This window comes from Macadamia integrifolia, chromosome 9, assembly GCF_013358625.1.
Source record: "Macadamia integrifolia cultivar HAES 741 chromosome 9, SCU_Mint_v3, whole genome shotgun sequence".
Lineage (NCBI taxonomy): Eukaryota > Viridiplantae > Streptophyta > Magnoliopsida > Proteales > Proteaceae > Macadamia > Macadamia integrifolia.
Genome location: NC_056565.1, coordinates 17120573 through 17127344, shown reverse-complemented (window position 1 = coordinate 17127344; position 6772 = coordinate 17120573). Strand labels below are relative to the sequence as shown.

The 6772-nt window shown below is 46.5% G+C and overlaps 1 protein-coding gene across 1 annotated transcript in view; it reads right to left on the bottom strand.

The window, feature by feature from the left end:
- LOC122089569 (protein ACCELERATED CELL DEATH 6-like) overlaps nucleotides 1–5776 on the bottom strand; it is an 18028-nt gene extending 12252 nt beyond the window's left edge. The window contains exon 1 of the mRNA XM_042659302.1: nucleotides 5539–5776. The gene's annotated coding sequence lies outside the window, so the exon portion shown is untranslated. The remainder of the gene's footprint in view (nucleotides 1–5538) is intronic.
- Nucleotides 5777–6772: the final 996 nt, after the last annotated feature.

The window sequence follows — 6772 nt, the reverse complement described above, 5'->3', positions numbered from 1 at the left end:
AAAAAAAAAAAAAAAAAAACACAACATTAGTATTACAGAAACTGGGGGGCTGGATTAGGAGGGAGAGAGGTGGTTCACTTGGTTGCTTTAGGGTCAACTTGGGTCACCTCTTCGTCGACCTCGGCCTGACCAACGAGCTATATTGAGGGAGCTGGGGCAGGAGCGTGCTGCTCATACTCAGAAAAGTCATAATCTAGCGTCTTGCCAAGGAAGAACTGAATGGCGTCTTCTAAGCCGGCCTGTAATGAGGAGACATTGACGTCAACTAGCCATTTCTGACCAACTTCAGAGTTCAACCACCTCTCAGTAGCCACCTCATCATTTGAAGCCAACTCGGCCTGATGCTTCTTTTCTAGCTTGAAAATCCGAGCTGAGTGTTCAGCTTCTTTCTTTTTGCTAGCCTCCTAAGCCTCAGCTAGCTCGCTCTGGAGTGCATCCTTCTCCTTGACAAGGCAACTATTGATCTTGAGCTACTTAGCGACCTCACACTCCAGGTCTCTTTCCCCTTGCTCCTCAGATCAGGCCTTTCTCTTCTCACTCTCCAGCTAGCCTGTGGCCATCTGAAGCTCCCCCCGAAGACGCTTTACCTCATCGTCCGCCTTGACACGAGCAATGCCCATGTTCTCAAACCGTTGGGTAGCCTCCACCGCAAAAGAAAAACCCTGCATTAGTCCAACGGAGTCATGAATACTAGAAACCCAAGTAAATACAAAGAGTGACAGGCAGGAAATACTTACATCGCCCATCCGGGCGTAGACCTGCTCCGTAAAGTCGAGGTCAGGTAACTTCCTCACACGGACAACGTCCTTGGGACAGCTATGGCGGCACCAAACCCGAGTTGCAACAGGGTCCAGAACGGTGACGTTCTCCATCAGGTCCACCCAGGGATCCGCAGGCTGCTTCCCCGTTCAAGCGACCTTGGGAGGGTTTCCATGCTGCCCCTCATCCACGGGCGAGCACCTCCTTTTCTGGCTGTCAGACCCTGCTCCAGCTAGCTCAAGTGTGCCGGTCTACCCCGACACCTTCTGTCCAGAGCCAGTTGGATCCTTCCCTTTCAGAGAGCCCGAAGTCCCGTGCCGAGCTGAATATTGGATTGGAGGGGACTATCCTTCCCTTGCTTGCCTCCAATAACAAGCGGCGAGGACTTGTTACCCACGCCAAGGGGAGGGGTGACCTTCGTGCCTGGGTTGGGGCTCGCTGTGGCCTTGCCCTTGTCGCCGACCTTCTTGGTAGCTTGCTCGGCCGCCTCTTTCTTCCTAGCCTCCGCTGCCGCTGCAACCAGGGCCTTATTGTCTACCTTCACATTAACCACTACAAGACAAGAAAAAGCCAAGCTGGATCAACAATGGAAACAAGCTAAAACTATAAAAAATCCAACTGAACCACCATGAACCGGACTCGATCGGACCCTCACCAGGGACTTCACTCAGCTCCCACTCTCGGAGGAAGTCTTCATCCTGCAGCATGCGAACATCCACAGCCTCCCCACCCAAACACATCTGATATGTTTGGAGGTCAGCTAGGGAGAGCTTGGGTGCTCGGTTCAGCACGGAGAGGGTGGGCTTGACCCAGTTGCTCTTGAAGGGGTTCCCCTCCATCGCCACGTAGAAGTATCTCTCCTTCCATTTCTTCACTGAGGAAGGCATGTTGAGGAACAAATTCAGGTCGTTGTAAGGACCATCCCTCTCCCTCTTGGTGAAGTAGAACCACCCTGAGGTGTGCCTCTTCACCAAGAACATCTTCTGGAATAGGTCCAGCATCGCGGTCCGACCCAGCTTCGAGACAAACACCTCAAAGCCAAGAACAGTCCGCCATAAGTTCGGAGTCAGCTGGCTAGGAGCGAGGCACCAGTGCTCCAAAACTGAGCTGACAAGCTCAGCCACAGGAATCCTCAGGCCTCTCTGGAAGGCGACATCATAAAGGGCCACCAAGTCCCTAGAGGCATCCACTCATTCATTCTTGTCTGGGACGCGCATCACCACGTAATCGGGGATGCCGTATCGACTCCGGATCAAGTCGAGTACCTTGGGTGTCAAGATGCTTGGGGTATTGACTGCAGTTTTCTTCTCTCCAGAAGAGGAAGTAGAGCCTTCCCCCTTGGACTTTGCCAGGCCAGCCTTAGGGAATTCTGTACCTGAGGGGCCCGCATCCAGAGTGCCTACTGCTGCGGCACTAAGGGCTGAGCTGGGGCAACCGAGCCAGCTCCACCCCTGGTCAGGACGGTCTCAGGCGAGACCACCTCCATAGACTCAGAGCTTGAGCTGCTTCCCGAGCCCGAGCTACCGTTAGAACTGGAAATATCGTCGGAGCCCTGACTGTTGGAAGTATCATCACTGGAGGACGAGGGAATAGGAATCGGGCACTCAGGGTGGTTTTCCCCAGGCCTCATAGTCATCAAGGGGGTCTGGTTGGGCGAATCTGGGTCACGCGCGGAAGCCATATCAAGATCACTGGGACTAATGCTAGGGTACACGGAGGGCTGAGCAGAGGATCGACGGGTCACAACCATTACGTGATCTTACTTGTGACAAGACGAGCTTATAAAGGACGAGCTGGATGTCCACACCGGGCTGCTCAGAGATTCTGAGGATGTCCGCACTGAGGATAGAAGTGAGCTGAGCTGACTTTATCCCATGAACGAATGACAAGACTTCTAGAAAAAACGTACCTTATTTATAGGAGAAGGCGGTGAAGAATGAACGGTTGGATCTGGTTGAGATCAACGACGAACAGGAGCTGTCTCTTCACCTATCCGAGGTGAAATAACGACATCGAGACACATGGTAGGACGAGCGCATTTCGTGCTGAGCGAACGACGCACGATCAAAAAGTCAACAGAATTTAATGCTCTAACTATCTGAGCCAAACCGTTAGAACGGGGGGCTGGTGATGAGGGCATTTCTCCCTAACCATGGCATGGGCAAGGAGCATCTTGACCAATGCTACTCTGATACCTTATCTAGCCTTGCTGCCACCTCAGCCCTCTATCATGCCGTGCTGCCGCTCAAGCTACCACCTCGGCCTTATTTCAACTCGAGCTGCCACCTCGGACCTCCATCAGCCTGAGCTACCACCTCAGCACTCCATCAGGCCGTGCTACCACCTCGGCCCTCCATCAGGCCGTGTTGCCTCCTCAGCCCTCCATCAGGTTGTACTTCCACCTTGACCCTCCATCAGTCCGAGCTGTAACCTTGGCATCTCATCTTGCCGTGCTACCACCTCGGCCTGACGTCAACAACAAGGTTCCCATAAACATGCTCTCGTCCACTCCTACATTCAAGGAACGTAATCCCTATTCACAAGGATAGGACTCTATCCACTACACGTTACCAGAGACATCTACCCCTCACACAGTTGGCATTTCCGAGATAAGAGGGGAATATTCCCCTGGTATACCCTAGGATCTGGAATATTCCCAGCATTAGAGAGCCATTACCCTCGAGGACTCTACGCCTAACAGGACTCTCCACAAATGTCTCCCATCTTCCCTCCATCAGCAGCTTATAAATATCAAGGTAAACCTCCCTCAAAAGGGATCGATCAATTCTTTTACTGGAAAAAGCTCTTTTGAGTATTTGCTATGGAGAGATCTAACTTAGGCATCGGAGAGTCCACCGTCGGGTCAGCCCGGCTCTCCCTTGTCTTCTCTTTTGTGCAGGTCGACTGGATCAATAGGAACTGCAGGGAGGATCACCCGGTCAATTTTTGCCACATCAGGTATAATTAAGGAAGATGCATGGAGTGTCTCATGTTTCGGTTAGGCTCTGTTTGCTTGTATGGGGAATTTAAAGGGAAGTGAAGTGAAATTTTCATACTTAAAAAGGAATGTTTATAATCATTACCCCATGTGGTTCAATGTGATTATATAAACTACTTGATTTTTTTAACCATATTTGGTAATGATACATTTTACATGTAATTTTTATTTTACATATTATAGAAAAGGGTATTGGATGTAAAGTAAAGTAACATTTTATAACCAAATATGGAATGATTTGAAGTAATGATATAGTCACATGGGGTAATGATTATCTATATTTATTTTTTAAGTATGAAAATTTTACTTCCCTCCCCTTTAATTCCCCTTACAACCAAACACAGCCTTAAGTGTGCAGAAGTATCCTACACATCCCTCCAGTCCGAGAGACATCAGAAACCAGAAGCACCACTTGAGTCTAAATGTCCTTGTTGTTGAGCACGACATAGTTGAAAAATGATGGTATGAGGACATTGGTGATAATGGGGAATCATTACATGTCATCTACCTCATTCTTCTTTAGGGGAAGGAAGAGAGGATTGTAAGTAAGAGTTGCCACCTAGATTATTAGGGATTAGAGCCAACAAAGAAAAATTAACTCCAACGGAACTCGTGAGGACTAGTTGAACCACTGGTCCGAGTACGAGTTATGATCTGGGAAGGTGTTAGGCATCTTCCAGTCCGTCGGTTAAACCGATCTTTTATTGCTATGCCAAACTAAGGTGTAAGATGCAATAAAGTGACACATCAAATGAAAAAGGGAGTTGGGCGCACTTATCCAAAGAATGTGAGAGATCGCCTATCTATAGGCTCTACATGGATTTTTTTTTTAATTAAAAATAATTAAAAGAAAAAAGAAAAAAACAAATACAAAGAGACAAAGCCTATCCGTATGGTCAAGGGTAAGGATCCTATCGAACAAAAACCAGCTCCAAAGGAGAGGGGCAAGAAGACCAAGAAAGGCCATACAGAACTAAGAACCCAAGGGGAGAGGAGAAACAAGCAAAAGAACAAACATGAGCATGATAATTGAACGATCTTCATGCATCACAATTAGAAAAACCATAGATCATTCCAACAAAGAACGGCGGACACCGTTGGCACCGCCCCACCTACCACGAAGAAAAATCAAGGACGGCGGACACCGTTGGCACCGGCCTCCACTGATTTTGAAGACCCTGGGAAGCACTCTCCCTCTCCTATAAATAGAGGAAGCTGGGAGGTTTTTGAGTAACCAGGGACATAACTGGTTCACGAGGAGGCAACTCGGACACAACGGGTTCAGGAGGAAAGAAAGGGTGAAGGATAGCCCACTGTATTCATTTGGAGGATCTCTCGTACTCTGGTGAGGTTGTTCCTATGGGTAGGAATTCAGAGTGAGATATTTGGAGACAAAGCCTATCCGTTTGGTCAAGGGTAAGGAACCTACCGAACAAAAACCAGCTCCAAGGGAGAGGGACAAGAAGACCTAAGAAAGGCCATACAGAACTAAGAACCCAAAGGGAGAGGAGAAGCAAACAAAAGAACAAACATGAGCATGATAATTGAACGATCTTCATGCATCATAATTAGAAAAACCATAGATCATTCCAACAAAGAACACATTATAAGAGAACAACAAACATGAGGATGTTATTTGAACAATTTTCATGAATCACAAGTAGCAAAACCATGCAAGTTGTTATAAGAACATTATCATCTCTACTTATGGAGATAGGACCATGTATGCATGTATAGGTGTGTATGACCACCGATGCAAAGCAAAGGAGTTGCTTGATTACCTTCTAAGACAACCTTGAAGGAGATCTGTTGGAGATCACTCTAGACTCAAGGAGAGGGCCTTAGATTCAGATTCGGTTACCCAAGGGTGACTTGATCAAAAGGAAGTCTTTCAAAAGTGGATCGAGAAAGTTAGAAACCACCTTAATGACTTCTTCCAAAATGAGCATCCACTTTACTTCCCCACCACTCAAAAGTGGATCGGACCCTGACTAAAAAAATTGTTTGTCCCTACAATAATTCATCTATCCAGTCCTGTCCTGTCAAAGATTCCTTTTGAATATTTATAAAGCGCTGTTCGAATAGATTTTTTTTTTTCGGTAGAAGTGTACGAATGGATTTATAAGTAGCTTAAGTCCAATTGTCCATGTGTAATGTATACCAATAAAGTTGGTATTGAAGAGGATTCTATATTCCCAGAGTTCGTCTGTCAATAAATAAACATCTCTTGTAATTCCTGTCGTATATATAGGTCATTTTTTTTTTCTTTTGAGATTATTACATCATGGAGGATAGAGATAGATTGTGGAGGAGGCTGCACTTTTCTACAGAGAACTTTATCCCTGTTGAGGATATTTTGTGAATGCTTCTTACGCCTATATTATGTGTAAAAAGTGGAAGCTAGTGGCAGAATGCTGCTTTTGGATTCTCAAAAATTATAGGATAATAGATTTCAAATTGAAAGACCATCCATTGGATTGAATTTGTGGTATTTGACAAATAGGGTTTCTTGATATCGTTGAGTCTTATTAACCTTAAACCTCAAGAAACTAAAGTTGTGACTGGTATGCATTCTTGGAATGCCATTCTATATCTAGAATGCATTCTGAAGTTGATACCTTGTTTGTATCTATTCTTGTTCTCAAACCTTGGAATGAGTAAGGAATTGTAGTCCATTCTGGAACGGGTTGTGTAAGCCATTCCACGTTCTGAGAAACGAAAATGCCTCATTCTAGCTCCAAGTCTTGAACCCTCCCTCAAACTCAAGAAGAATCTATGACAGGCTGAAAGAGAGTTTGGTTCCTGCAGAGCACAAGGCGTCTAGATGTTGGGCTTTGTCACCTTAGAGGATCCTCCAGATAATAATGAATTGCACCCAATACTACTCTTTATTTATTTATTTTTATGGAGAGGGGGGGTCTAACGAGGGTATCTGAACCTTCGGCGCAACTAAGTCCCTTGGGCACTGGGCAAGCACTGGATCCTCTAAGAACCATATAAGCCGGGGGTCTAGCC